Raw genomic sequence first — 15,472 nt, forward strand, 5'->3', positions numbered from 1 at the left:
GAGAGCTTTATAATATTTTTCTTGGCCCTGATGCTCAGTAGTTACCTTTAAATTTACTTCGTGTGAAACCAGAGAAACCTCACCCTGAATAACCGTTTCAGGTGGAGTTCAGGCTCACAAACTTTGGATTACCTGGCCGGCTTGCCTGCTGCCCCCCGCCAAAACTATTGGTCACATTCTACCTGTACTTCTGAGTCCTTGAATTGTCTCCCCCACTCCCCCTGTTAAGCATGTTATTATTTGTTTTTTTTAGTAGTTAAGTCGTGTCCGACTCTTTACAATCCCATGGATGGCAGCATGCCAGGCTTCGCTGACCTTCACTGTCTCCCACACTTGGCTCAAATTCATGTCCATTGAGTCAGTGATGCCATCCAAACATCTCATCCTCTGTTGCCCCCTTCTTCTCCTGCCCTCAGTCTTTGCCAGTATTAGGGTCTTTCCCAATGAGTCAGCTCTTGGAATCAGGTGGCCAAAGTACTGGAGCTTAAGCTTCAGCATCAGTCCCTCCAATGAGCATTCAGGGTTTATTTCCTTTAGGATGGACTGGTTTGATCTCCTTGCTCCCCAAGGGACTCTAAAAGTCTTCTCCAGCATGTTAAGCATATATGTAATAAATCTGCAAGGAGATCCAACCAGTCCATCCTAAAGGAGATCAGTCCTGGGTGTTCATTGGAAGGACTGATGTTAAAGCTGAAACTCCAATACTTTGGCCACCTAATGTGAGGAGCTGACTCATTTGAAAAGACCCTGATGCTGGGAAAGATTGAGCGCAGGAGGAGAAGGGGATGACAGAGGATGAGATGGTTGGATGGCATCACCGACTCCATGCACATGAGTTTGGGTAGGCTTCAGGAGTTGGTGATGGACAGGGAGGCCTGGTGTGCTGCAGTTCATGGGGTCACAGAGTCGGATATAACTGAGTGACTGACCTGAACTGAACTGAATAAATATGCTATACACACACACATCATGTATGTAAGGTGATGCTCCATTTTCCCGATCAAATCATGGAAGAAAATAAAATATCAGTCAATTAAAATGTTAGTGGTATAGAGGACTTCCCTTGCAGTCTAGTGGTTAAGACTCTGCCTTCCAATACAGGGGGTGTGGGTTCCATCCCTGGTTGGGGAACTATGTATGATCCCCTATGCCTCCCAGCCAAACAACCAAAACATAAAATAGAAGCAATATTGTAACAAATCCAATGAAGACTTTTAAAATTGTCCACATTAAAAAAAAGGAATGTTAGTGATGTAGATGAAGAAATAAAGCCTCTATGCTCAATAATTAATTAACAAGGGACATATGGGTATTTAAAGATATGTACTCTATAAGATAATCCCTTAACTTAGAAATATTACTTTCACATTCACATATGATGAAGGATGGTGCTCAGACTTTTCCCACGCAGCTTTAAACTTAGCATCTTCCTCTTCATTAAACCACTTTCCTTGAGTCATCAAACATAGTTGCCAAACCAGCATCCCTGCTTCCTTTCTCAGATCAAGTACTCATTGAAGCTCATTGTAATGATGACCCTGAAATTCATGTTCCAGGCCACAAGTTCCACTTTCATAACCTAAGCACAGTTTGGGGGATTTTTTTTCCCCATTCATCCCTTAGGGGTTTATGTGTGATTTCTGCCACATACACACTTATTCTTTGACTTTCTAAAAGTAATATTTAAATAGTTTGATTTTTTAAAAAATCTGATACCCTTACAATTCTGGATGTCTTTAAATTTCTTTGCCTTCATTTTTTAAAATAGATTATGTCAGGTACCCACTACAAAGATCCAAAATCAGCATTGATTAAAGCTGCTTCAGGTGACTGTGTCTTTTCTAAACAGGATGCTGTTCAAATTAAAGTAACTGGGAAAGCAGACACAATATTAGAGAATTTATCAGGATTTAAAAATATCATGAAACCAGGACTTGCCAGATGGTCCAGTAGCTGAGACTCTATGCTTCCAAAGCAGGGGCCTGGGTTGGATCCCTGATCAGGGAACTAGATCATGCATGCTGAAACTTAAGACCCAGCACAGGCAAATAAATAAAAATAAATATTTTTTAAAAAATCATGACACTGTTTCTTCTAACTTATCATTTTTGGGGGAAGAGATAGAAAATTTATGCTTTATATACATATATATGTATGTAGATTTTGTTTCTTACATAAAACCTGAGTTTTAGCTATCACAAGGGAATTAACTCCTTTAGTCAGGCCTCCTGGCTTCAAAGGCAGAAAGACAAACATGGAGAAAGACCTGTGCTGTGTTTAGTTGCTCAGTCGTGTCTGACTCTTTATGACCCCATGGACTATATAGCCCGCCAGGCTCCTGTGTCTATGAGATTCTCCAGGCAAGAATACTGAAGTGGGTCGCCCTGCCCTCCTCCAGGGGATCTTCCCAATCCAGGGGTGGAACCCAGGTGTCCTGCGTTGCAGGCAGACTCTTTACCATGTGAGCCATCGGGAAAGCCCAGAGAAAGACTTAGTGGGTCATGTAAAGAGGGGATGGAGGTAAAAGTGAGTCTGGGACTGAGTGAATCTAATAACTAGAAGAATGTGGTATTCACTCCTGAGTCCTTCTTGTTGTGTAGTTGCTCAGTTGTGTCTGACTCTTGCCACCCAATGGACTGTAGCCCCCCAGGCTCCTCTGTCCATGAGATTCTCCAGGCAAGAATACTGGAGTGGGTTGCCATTTCCTTCTCCAGGGGATCTTCCTGACCCAGGGATTGAACCCATGTCTCCTGCTTGCCAGGCAGATTCTTTACCACTGAGCCACCAAGGAAGCCTTTGAGTCTTCTTACTCTTGAGTAACCTATTTGTTCACCCTTCTTTCTCATTTCTACTTGTCTATGTGTTGGGGCCACTTACCTCTTCCTCCGTGAAGTTCTTGTCACATGGAAAACACACGGACCGGGGAGCTGCAACCTGGAACCATCCTGAGTCAACAACTGCAGACAAAGGAGAAATAAGACAGTTTCTCCCCATTCTGCATGTGAAAAGTCCCAAGAGAAGGATCAGAGGTTCTGTGGCCATTGCTGGGATTCTTGATAATGTCTGACTAGTGAGTTGTTCTAATCGACCTGCTCTAGATGGTGTTTCTCCCTGAGATCATGGCCATGTGCCCACCAACCCCTCCAGAGGTGACAGGGGTGGTTGCTGTTGCTTAGTCACTTAGCTGTATGTGTCTGACTCTTTGCAACCGCAAGGACTGCAGCACGCCAGGCTTCCCTGTCCTGCACTATCTCTTGCACTTTGCTCAAATTCATATCCTTGGAGTTAGTGATGCTATCCAACCAATCATCTCATCCTCTGTCATAAAGGAAGAGATGGGATACTTGATGGAAGAGTGGGAAGGGAATTTGAGCTTACCAAAACCACAGAAATTCATTGCAGACCTTTTATATTATTTAAATGTTAGCTGATTTGAAGAAGATTTCCTTTAAATGGAATATTCAGAAATTGCTTTATTTTTTACTAACTGATAAATGACGATGCACATTTCTTGCTGTAAGTTTGCATTATCACCTGTGTTGATTACATGTCCAAACTATTGTTGAGAACCAATTTAGAAATATGATTAATCACATTGTATGTCTGTTTCTGAGCCTGCATAGTAGGAAAGATCAGGATGAATTCATTTGCTTTGCTCCTGTTTAACCATTTTCCTTTCATCATGTGGGATTTTTGTTTACCTTTTCTACTGCCTATTATTCTTTGGACTTCCCTGGTAGTTAAGATGGTAAAGAATCCGCCTGCAATGCGAGAGACTGGGGTTCAATCCCTGGGTCAGGAAGATTCCCTGGAGGAGGGAATGGCAACCCACTCCAGTACTCTCCCCTGGAGAATTCCATGGACAGAGGAGCCTGGAGGGCTATAGTCCATGGGGTCGCAAAGAGTCGGACACAACTGAGTGACTAGCATTTATTATTCCTTAGGACCTGTAAGAGAAGTAAGACCTTCTTACACCATCTTAGAATTCAGAGGAGGAACTGAGTCCTCATCAATATTTTACCAAACCTGTAATCAAATCTTTGGGTCTTCCTTAAGCTTTGAACAGCTATGTTGCACAGTGAAACACAATTCTGTCCCCCTGCCCTTTGAGAACGCCTTCTAACTGTCTCCTCTATCCACCTAAACTGCTTTTCCCAGCTGCAGGGGATTAAATAAGTTATGAGATTTTCCTAGTAGTAAACTTTCTGAACAAATAGAATAGCTTTTCATTGTGGTGTTTGGGAATTTTTCAACGCTTTCATTTTTTTTTTTTTTTTTAGTTCTTTTCCATTAGGTTTTAATTTGCAAAGTTTTATAAGCAGAATTAACCAGGAGAATCAAGTTTTGATTTACAAAAAGTTTCCAATTAGGAAGACTTAATTAAACAACTTGGCTCTGGTTTCCCAACTTCCCTTTCCATTTTGTACACATGGGGACTGCAGAGGGCTCAAAAAATTGGGAGATTTCACACTTTGACATATGTCATGGCGCGAATGGGGTGGCGTGGGTGTAGCATGAACTTCTATGAGTTCCAGATTCCTTTATGATCTGGTCCAATGGGACTTAGGTGAGCAACTCCACTGTATCTGAAAGTTACAAAAGAAAATGATCTTTGCTATAAGTGAAAGGTCTGAAGGAAAACATTGTTTACAGAAGTCTTCAGAGAAAAGAACTTTAGGAGTTTGGAGCTACTTTGAAAATTTTAGAGTTGGGGGTGGGGTAAAGTAGTTCGGGATTAACATATATACTCTGGGTGTGTATTCAGGCCCTCAGTTGTGTTTGACTCTTTTGTGACTCCATGGATTATAGCCCACCAGGTTTCTCTGTCCATGGGATTTCCCAGGCAAGAATACTGGAGTGGGTAGCCATGCCCTTCAGGGGATCTTTCGAACCCAAGTTTCCTTCATTGCTGGCTCTTCTTTACTGTCTGAGCCACCAGAGAAGCCTAACTTAGTGACTAAACAACTTCAAAAATAGGGACCCCCTAAATTCACGGACAAAACAATGGCACCCCTCTCTAGTACTTTTGCCTGGAAAATCCCATGGATGGAGGAGCCTGGTGGGCTGCAGTCCATGGGGTCTCGAAGAGTTGGACACGACTGAGCAACTTCACTTTCACTTTTCACTTTCATGCATTGGAGAAGGAAATGGCAACCCACTCCAGTGTTCTTGCCTGGAGAAGCCCAGGGACGGGGGAGCCTGGTGGGCTTCCGTCTATGGGGTCGCACAGAGTCGGACACGACTGAAGCGACTTAGCAGCAGCAGCAGCAGCAAATTCATGTACTTCGCACATGCAAAATACACTCACCCCCATCCTGATAACCCCAAAGTCTTAACCCATTCCAGCAGCAACCCTAATCCCAAAGTCACATTTAAATATCAGCTAGGTCTGGTGTGAGTGAGACTTAAGGTACCATTCACCCTGAGGTAAGGTTCTTCTCCAGGACTTCAACACAGGAGCTTACTCCTTCTACCAATATTCAGTCCATAAAAGCATCCTTACTTTTTCCCTCATTAGGTCATGACTCAGCTGTAACCTTCTCAGAGATGACTTCAGGAAGCCCTTCTGAAAACCGCAACCCCTGTGCTCAGCTCCAGCTTTCCCACTCCCCCCGCTCCCCAGTCTGTCCCCCACCCCCACCCCACCCTTCATTTTCTCCACAGTTACCACTTTCTAACTATTATCCATTTTACTTATTATTTGTCTCCTCCCACTTGAAACCCTCCCACAGAACTTCCCTGGCAGCTTGCCTAGAGAATCCCATGGACAGAAGAGCCTGGTGAGCTACAGTAGGGTTGCAAAGAGTTGGACATGACTGAGTGACTAACACACACTTGAAGACTAGCTCCACAGGAGCAAGGATTTTTACCTGGACTTTTTCCTACTTTATCTGCAGACCCAGAACGTTCCTATTGCACGGTAGGTGCTCGATAAGTATTGGTCTAATGTTACCAGCTAAGAGGTGGGTAGGAGAACCTGACTCTCTAGGGTGGTACTGGTAACAGACTTCATAAGAAGAGTAAACCTCAGGTACCTGTAGACGAATCCAGAGCTCCTCCAACTCCAGGTCACCATGCTGTGAAATACTTGAAGGTTCTTATCCATCCAGCTCCTTGCTAATAGTTGGGGTTCCTGGGTCCTACCTCAGATCTCTGATGCAATTAGACAAAGATCAACCAACTGGATGTAGAAATCTGCATATTTAACCAGCACCTCTGCTGATCCTGATGCAGAGACAAGACATAGGGACTTCCCTGATGGTCCAGTGGCTAAGACTCCGTCCTCCCAATGCAGGGGCCCAGGTTCTGTCCTGGTCGGGGAACTAAGATTCCACATGCAGCAACTAAGCGTTCAAGTGTTGCAACTAAGATCCAGTAAAGCCAAATACATACATACATACATATATATATATATATATATATATATATTTAAGAAAAAACAAGATATGGAGAAATCTAATGTTAGAATCAGGTCCAAGACCAGTTGGCCAAGATAAGAATCTTATGGATTTGGTGTGTGTTTGTGTGTGATGGGGGAACTGGGTGATTCTTGAGTTACAAAACCTTTGACTCATTCAAGCCTTTTAATTGTTGCTTTTGTCCAGAGCACGTTACTCAAACTACTCATTGGTCAAAAACACCACCCTGGATTTCCCTGGGCTTCTGCTGTCACTCTTCTAACCTTCCCGACCCTGGACTCCAGCTTGGGTCTTGAGTGGGGAAAAGCCACAGAGGGACCTGGAAGGGGTGGGTGGGCCCTGCCCTGTGGGGTGAGCTACAGGGGCCAGTGCCCACTGTAGGGGCCACAACAGGTCAGGTGATGGGCAGAGTCTCTGACAGCGGACCCCGAGCACAGCTCCTAGAGATCTCATCCTGGGCATGCTAGAAGCTTGAGGGGGAAGCAGGAATCCAGAGAGCCAGGGGCTGTGGGTGGACAAGAGAGATCTGAGAACTCAGAGACATTTCCCAGACTCCAGTGCTCTGGCCTGCCTCACTCCACACCAGGAGGTCTGTATCAGCCGCTTCCGTTCATTATCCTGAATCAGCGTCTTGCCTGCTGAGTTGCAGGATTCCGTGTCATCTCATTTGAGTAAGGCCTGAGCCCTCTCTCTCACACACACCAACACGGCTTTGCCGATTTCCCTGGATTTCACGTAACATCTCTGCTTCACACTTTCCGTCAGCTTCCCTCCTGTCTCAGGTCTGTTTGCCCCCACACATCTGGCATCTTGACACAGACTACCTTCTAGACAGTTCTTTTGTTTCCAACCAGACTCCTGAGTTCAAGAGGGACAAAGAGAGACTCAGTTCTGATTTAGGCTCACCTGGTGGGAATACTGTTCCTAAAACTGCAGGCGAGAGTGGTAGTTCCCCAGTAAATGCAAATTTGGTCCATTGACTCCTGTCAACACACAAACCTGGACCATTTATTTCTTTTAAAGTTTCAAATCATGCTTTTACTAATAAGTGCTTTGCTGCTCATCACGAAGGATTCATACCAGCTCTATAATCATTTTTGCAGTAGCTGTCATTTTTCCTTAAAAAATATTTAAATTCAGAAAATACCAACGTCCCTTTAATCTCATCCTAGATTTCTCTGCTAGCAGCTGGCTCCACTGTAAACAGGGAAGGATGCGTTTCTGAATCCCATTCCAAGTATTTGAAAGTAGAAGACATGATTGCATGTACAATAATAAAAGCACAATCTAAAGGATATTATCTCACCCTGAACACACAAATGTTTTCTCCTGACCCAGGGCAAATATTAGGAGAAAGTCAACATGTTTACAAACAAGAGTTAACAATGCTCTTGAGAATAGAATTTGCCCCCCAAGTGGGAAAACTACACATTATTTCAAAAGGTTACAATTTCGGTATCTGAAGAACCCAGTAGGTCTTCTATGAGCTGCCTTTTGGAACCCTATATTTACCTTTTGTGATATATTATTCTACATAGCTAAAATCAACACTTAACATTTTATACTTAATATTTAAAATTGTTTCTTGTGATAGGTATTGTCACTTTGTTATGCTAGTACTAGATCGAGTAACTTCCTAAAACAAGTTTTCCTTTTCAATTAGCAATTCAGATTTCATATGTGTTATACAGTGAACAATTAAAGAAAATTCCAGGAAAAAATTCCAAATTATCTGAAGAGACAGTCCCCACTTTGTACATGTGCTTCGTCGCTCAGTCGTGTCTGACTCTTTGCAACCCCAAGGACTGTAGCCCACCAGACTTCTCTGTCCCTGGGATTCTCCACGCAAGAATACTAGAGTGGGTATCCATTCCTTTTTCCAGGGGATCTTCCTGACCCAGGGATCGACCGGGTCTTCTGCATTGCAGGCAGATTATTTACTGTCTGAGCCACCAGGGATGCCCCTTTATACATGGCACTTTATACAAGGCCCTTGGTAAATGAGCAAGAAATATTTGTTAAACTAATAAAATGAAGGAAATTAAAGCATAGGGTAGTTAGCCACCCAGCTGCTGGAATGCTTCACGATTTGGAGTCAGTCATTTAATTTCTTGGAACGTCGGTTGTTTCTCTCACAATGTAAAGATCAAGAGTTGCAAATAATCAGAAAATGCATTGAGAGGACTTCCCTGGCCATCCAGTGGTTAAGACTCCACACTTCCAAAATAGGGGTATGGGTCTGATCCCTGTCAGGGAGAAAAGATCCCATATGCTCTGTGGTGTGGCCAAAAGATTAAAAAACAAACAAACAAAAAAAAAGGAAAGAAAATATGTTGAAAACATTGTATTGCAAATATAATTAGTGGGTTTTTTGTTTTGTTTTTATGCAGAAATGGATTAATTCTTTCACCTGGGCTAAAGCTGGCCTTGACAATGGCACCTCGTGCTGGGTCCCACAGCTCAGTGAGAAATGTCAGTCTGAGGCAGAGATGCAATTCTGTTGACTAAAGCAGCCTTCCTTCTGATGGCAACACTCCCATTTCTGTGACCTCCTCATGAGCTTATTCATCTGGATGGAGGCAGGAGACACGTCCTACCTGCAATCTGTGTGCACCAGAAAAGGCGGGCAGCTTCCCGCCTCCTTTCTGCCTTTGAGCAGCTCACTGGAAAGCCCCCGGCCCGAGGTTGCTCTGTTCCCAGTGGGCTGCACACACCGTTCCTGAGTTTCCTATTTATGAGCATGCTGTGATGGAAGGTGGAGACACTTCTCCGGGGCATGTTCAGCCATCTGACCGTGCACACACAATTAGCCCCTGCATGATATGCTTCTCACTGAAAAAAAAAAAATGCCTTTTCATATGTATTCAGATTCCATTTTCTATTCTCAGTGGTGATCTGCAAGTTCACATGCAATGTGACTGCAGGCTTTAAAGGATGAATAATAGAAAGAGAAAGGTTGTCGGGAAAATGGCTGGGGAGAGAAGCTCCAAGGGGAACAATGGGGAACATTTGGGGAGAAAAAGTGATGGATTATGAGGAAAAGCAGAGATGAAGAACCACTTTTCCTTGCTGTATCTGTTAGCTGCTGCTGAATAACAAGCCTCCTCATGACCCAGTCACTTTGTTGTTTGGTTGCTCAGTCGGGCCCGACTCTTTGAGACCCCATAGACTGCATCACGCCAGGCTTCCCTGGACTTCACTGTGTCCCCGAGTTTGCTCAAACTCATGCCCATTGATGCCATCCAACCCTCCCTCCTCGTTACTGATCAGGGAATTTTTGCAGCAACTAATACCTGTGGCTGGTGATCTTTATTTTGCCTGGCCAAAGTTAATTCTGTTATTTCACTACTTTCTGAGGGTTACTACATTCAGTAGTCACACCTGACACTCCTGTAAAGTCCTCTCATTTCTGTGAAATGTTGTCTCCAATCCACTCTTCTGTAGAAGCATTCCCCAGCACCATGGTTTCATTTTCACTTTATGTATCAGAATCAGTCACTAAGGTTTTTATTGTCTTTTTCTTGGTCTAATATTCACATCGTCTGAATCAGAACTATATTCTGAGGAACTATCTTCCTTTGAGACAGTAGTATATACGTCACACGCACAATCAAGACACCATTTGCAGAAAATTCACTGAAAAATTCTTATTCAATCCACATTTTGCCAGGCATCATTTTAGAAAAATTTACCTTTAGAATATACACAAGATTGGAAAGGCCTCACAGAGCAAAATGTGAATGATAATGACGATTCTGAGTTGTATCATGAATGCTTGATCAATTGTAAACTGTAACAATTTGGTGGGAAAGTGTTAGTTGCTCAGTCGTGTCTGACTCTTTGGACTTATAAACCCCATGGACTGTAGCCCACCATGCTCCTCTGTTCATGCAATTCTCCAGGCAAGAATACTGGAGTGGGTAGTCATTCCCTCCTCCAGAGGATCTTCCTGACCCAAGGATTGAACCTGGGTCTCCTACATCACAGGCCAATTCTTTACTCTCTGAGCTACCAGGTACAGGGATGTCAACTGTGTTTCTCTCTAAAAACAGATTAATACATCTCTGGTCAATAATGTGTTAAAATAATAAGCATTTAATACTGCTCACTACTCAGTCGTTCAGGTGGATCTGCTTATTTGCGATTCACAGCAGGCTGGTTCTGCAGGTCATCAAAGGGCAGGTTTTGATGGCCCTACTCACTTGCCTACGGTTGGTTTTTGGTTGCTCAGAATAGCGGGTTGACCGAGCCATGTATCTCCCATTATCCAGCAGGGAACAGGGCTTTATACATGCGGTGCTGCAGGTTCCCAAGTGGGTAGAAGCCCACAAGGCCTCCAGAGGCTTAGGCTGGGACCCAGCACACCGGAACTTCTGCTGTAAGCTCCTGGCCAAAGTCACAAGGCCAAGTCAAAGTCAAGGGTGAAGAACAAATCCTTCCTCTATACTGGAGGAGCTGTAAAATCAAGTTGTATCGGCTGTGGATTCAGGGAGGGGTAAAGGGATTGTCTTCATGTCTGCACTCAGAGTGCTATTCATGCCTTTCATAAGACTGGCAAAGGACCCACATAAACACAGACACGATTTTTGTAGAATGCATGAAACTGAAGGCCTGGTTCCCCTTGTCCCCCTTGGATTCCCAAGACACACATGAAGCAGATTGTGGAAGCTGACTGGGCGATTCTCAAGATACTCGTTTTTATCATGTATTTACTTATTCATGTTTGGTTGCGCTGGGTCTTTGAGGCCGTGCGGGTTTTGATCTGGTTTCGGTGAGCAGGGACTACTCTTTGCTGCAGTGCTTGGTCTTCTCACTGTGATGGCTCGTCTTGGTGTGGAGCACGGGCTCTAGGTGCCACGGGCTTCAGTGGGCTCAGTAGTGGTGGCACACGGGCTTAGTCGCTCTGAGGCATGTGGAATCTTCCTGGTCCAGGGACTGAACCTGTGTCCCCTCCCCGGCAAGTGGATTCTTATCCACTGTATCACTGGGGAAGTTCCTCAAAATGTTTCTTTTTTTTTTTTTTAATCTATCTGGTAAAACCTTCTCCTTCATGATTAGGCCTACTTTCCAAATGTCAGGCAGCAGGTATTTTTTTGAGCATCCACCTATGTGCCTGGTCCTGGGGAAACCGCAGTGAACGGCACAGACTGAGTTCCTGACTCAGGTCAACAGAGAGGACAGAGCAGAAACGATTACACAGGTGCTAAAGCCTGCTTTTCTTCAATACCGAACCTCGGCATTTCCCTCTCACGTTGTGCATCTTTTTCAGTCAACGTATGAAATACCTTAAAAAAAAAAAAGCACTGGTTTGAGTTTTTTAAGAAGAATCATAATGTTAGGCAAAAAGATCATAACTGTGGCTACACTGGGATCACAAGCACCATTTAAGACTTTGGTCGTTGAGGTACCATCAGAAAGGATACTATTATAGGCAAAGCAGTGTATTTAGAATATTATTTACAATGATTTCAATAATACAAACTTTTCTAGCAAAAATACTGACCGCTTGGACTTGACAGTCTCTGATGTGTACGCCCAGGCGAAAGGGATGATAGATAAGCTTTGAAGGGACTTGACTGGTTGATGCTGTAGAGACTGAAAAGGTTGTCCTTAAAGTCCTCTCTCTGCAAAATCTTCTCTTGGCTGGGCCTTCACCTTGACAGGAGCCTGGCCTGAATCTTCTTTGTGGTCCCAGCTGGATGTCTACTAATCATGTCCAAAGACATTAGCTGATAATGGCTTCATGCCTTGCATTTCCAAGAGATATTTAAATTTTAAATGAGGATACAAAGATGGAAATTTTGCATTCTATCTTTACCATCTTCAGCATTGCTAAGTGACAAAGCATGCAAGGGAAAGAAGGTCCTCAATAGATCATGGGTGACCCCATACAGTCTTGGATTTCAAGCAGATCAATTAATTAAATTAATAATATCTAGCTTTGTTCTAGTGCTGGAGGTTATCAGAATCCTTCTTGGTCTTCTTTATGACATCCAAACATTCTTAAGTAAATAAAGCTAATTAATGAGGTAAAATGCAAAATTTCAAAAGAACAAGGATTTCTTTTTCCTTCCTTCTTTCTTTCTTTCTTTTTTTTTTTTTAATGAGGAGCCCTGAATCCATTTACTGGAAAGATTCTATTTTAATGTTGGCCACTCACACAGATGAAGTTGATTATGAAGAGAAGAAATTGTTTGCTTCATTAGGCTTTAATTATAGAGATGAATTATTATGGATGAAAAGAGGGAGCCACAAAATTATGGAGATTGAATTCCAGTTCAATAAACAACTTCAAATATCTTTACTGGAGACATAAGCTAGTCATGTTCTTTTTTTCCCCCATTTAATTTGATGTCCGTTGACAAATGATGTTAGAATATATCTACAGTGTGTTGCTGGCTATCATTTAAATGATGCTTTTTCCCTCTAATTATATTTTCTGATGCTGGTATAGAGATAGATGGGGCTTACTTCCGCTTCAATTTATTTTGTGTAATAATGACAAAATGTTACATTCCTGCTTTCCTACTATCCATGAAGCCAAATTGCTTTTGTAATAGCTCAGACGCCTTTGAGGGCTCCCCAATGCATGCAAAACTCCAAACACTGAGTTTGATGTTTGAGCACTTGCCGAATCCTATCCAACCTAAACATCTATTATTATTTTACAGTATTTTGCTGTAAAGATACAAAACTTCTACTGTGGCAAATCTTCTGTTGGCCATCGCATCAATAGGCCTGATGTATTTTGCCTCTGAGAATTTAGGCACATCCCATCTGTCTATTTGCCCTTTAAAATTTTACTTCTTTGAATCCTAATTTTCAGGGCTGTGTGCAAATTACCCCTGTCATCTTTCTTCCTGGGCAGAGTATTCTGTGTGGACCCTGCTGTCTGATGCGTTTCATACATGTAACACCTCTAGTATCTATAACATTCTTCTATATGCCTCTTGGGTTTCCCTGGTGGCTAAGTGGTAAAGAATCCACTTGGTAAAGAATCCAATGCAGGAGATGTGGGTTCCATCCCTGGGCCGGGAAGATACCCTGGAAAATGAAATGGCAACCCAGTCCAAAGTATTCTTGCCTGGGAAATCCCATGGACAGTGGAGCCTGATGGGCTAAAGTCCATGGGGTCACAAAGAGTCGGATGCAACTAAGCAACTAAACAACAACACAAGGGCAGCACCTGAAGTGGGTACTATTCTCAGGGTGGAATAGCCTGTCCACCTTTGTAAGTCATGTAGCCTGACTGACACGTCTACCCATCCTCTCAAGACAGAGCCAAAAGTGTACACTGTGGCCTCAGCCTCTTCCAGCTCTGAACGTGGTGAGTATAGGAACTTCAGAATCCAAGGTGGAGTTCTGAGAAGTGGAAGAATACATAAACTCTCTGCAGTGATCGCTTTAACATCAGTGAAGCAGAACCCCACCTTGGGAGTGAAATAAAATAAAACACACAGACTCAACGGGGCAGAAGCGGGAGAAGGTCCATCCCCCAGGAGGGCATCGCAGCCAAGGGAGGACGGAGGATCATCAGGGGAAGGGCTTCCTGTCCAGAGTTTGTTTTGAGAGCGGTGATCTGGCAAGAAAATGTTCTCTCCCACAACCAAGGAGTGTAAAGACCTAGAGAGCCTTAGAGTTTCTGCCTATGCCCTGCCCAGGTGAGGCAATACAAAGTCACCCTGGACACAGGGTCCTTTGGAATCAGGGAATTCAGAGAAATATTAAATCAGGCTGGGAAGAGACCAAGTGAACTGAGTCAGGCAGGTGATGGCCACTCCAAACTTGAAGAATGTCTAACACACTAAACGCTGAAAGCTTTCCTTTCCACATCAGGCCATGTCTCTGTGGAGCCCTCTGTGGATTCAAGGAATGAAAAAATGTGTCAGCTTCATAGCTGTCAAAAGCCTTTCAAATTATGGAAAGCAGAGAACACATTGTCTTTTTTATAACTTTTTAATTTCATATTGGAGTATAGCAATTAACAATGTTGTGATGGTTTTAGGTAGAAACAGCAAAGAGACATAGCCACACATATACATGTATCCATTCTCCCATTAACTCTCCTCCCATCCAGGTTGCCATATAACATTGAGCAGAGTTCCCTGTGATATACAGGTCCATGTTGGCTATCCATTTTAAATATAGTGGTATGGACGTGTCCATCCCAAACTCCCTAATTACCCCTTCCCCTCTTCCTACCCTCCAGCAACCATAAGTTCTGAGAACACATTATCTTGAGTCTTCCCATGGTTAGCTAGCCTCTTCAAAAAAGGCCAATTCACATAGATAAGCTGTATGAAAATGATGAAAACCAACCAAACAAAAAACACAAGCTTCTCTGGTGGTCAGGATGGAGGTATTTGGGTTTTACTGAGCACAGATGTATCATTGCAGATGGTGACTGCAGCCATGAAATTAAAAGACGCTTACTCCTTGGAAGAAAAGTTATGACCAACCTAGATAGCATATTCAAAAGCAGAGACATTACTTTGCCAACAAAGGTCCGTCTAGTCAAGGCTATGGTTTTTCCAGTGGTCATGTATGGATGTGAGAGTTGGACTGTGAAGAAAGCTGAGTGATGAAGAATTGATGCTTTTGATCTGTGGTGTTGGAGAAGACTCTTGAGAGTCCCTTGGACTGCAAGGAGATCCAACCAGTCCATTCTGAAGGAGATCAGCCCTGGGATTTCTTTGGAAGGAATGATGCTAAAGCTGAAACTCCAGTACTTTGGCCCCCTCACGCTAAGAGTTGACTCACTGGAAAAGACTCTGATGCTTGGAGGGATTGGGGGCAGGAGGAGAAGGGGATGACAGAGGATGAGATGGCTGGATGGCATCACTGACTCGATGGACGTGGGTCTGAGTGAACTCCGGGAGTTGGTGATGGACAGGGAGGCCTGGCGTGCTGGGATTCATGGGGTTGCAAAGAGTTGGACACTACTGAGCGACTCAACTCAACTAAACTGAACTGAGCACAGATGTAAGACATCTGGGGGACAATGAGGTTCACTATCCTTGTCAATGTGGCTGAATTTTCTAGATCACAAGACT

The 15,472-nt window shown here is 43.5% G+C and overlaps 1 long non-coding RNA gene across 3 annotated transcripts in view; it reads right to left on the reverse strand.

Annotated features, from left to right (window-relative positions):
- LOC133232121 (uncharacterized) overlaps window positions 1–15,472 on the reverse strand; it is a 63,524-nt gene that overhangs the window by 25,367 nt on the left and 22,685 nt on the right. For all 3 annotated transcript variants that reach the window (XR_009731312.1, XR_009731313.1, XR_009731314.1), the window contains exon 2: window positions 2,878–2,957. This is a non-coding gene — a long non-coding RNA (uncharacterized LOC133232121). The remainder of the gene's footprint in view (window positions 1–2,877; window positions 2,958–15,472) is intronic.

This window comes from Bos javanicus, chromosome 19 (assembly GCF_032452875.1).
Source record: "Bos javanicus breed banteng chromosome 19, ARS-OSU_banteng_1.0, whole genome shotgun sequence".
Classification (NCBI taxonomy): domain Eukaryota; kingdom Metazoa; phylum Chordata; class Mammalia; order Artiodactyla; family Bovidae; genus Bos; species Bos javanicus.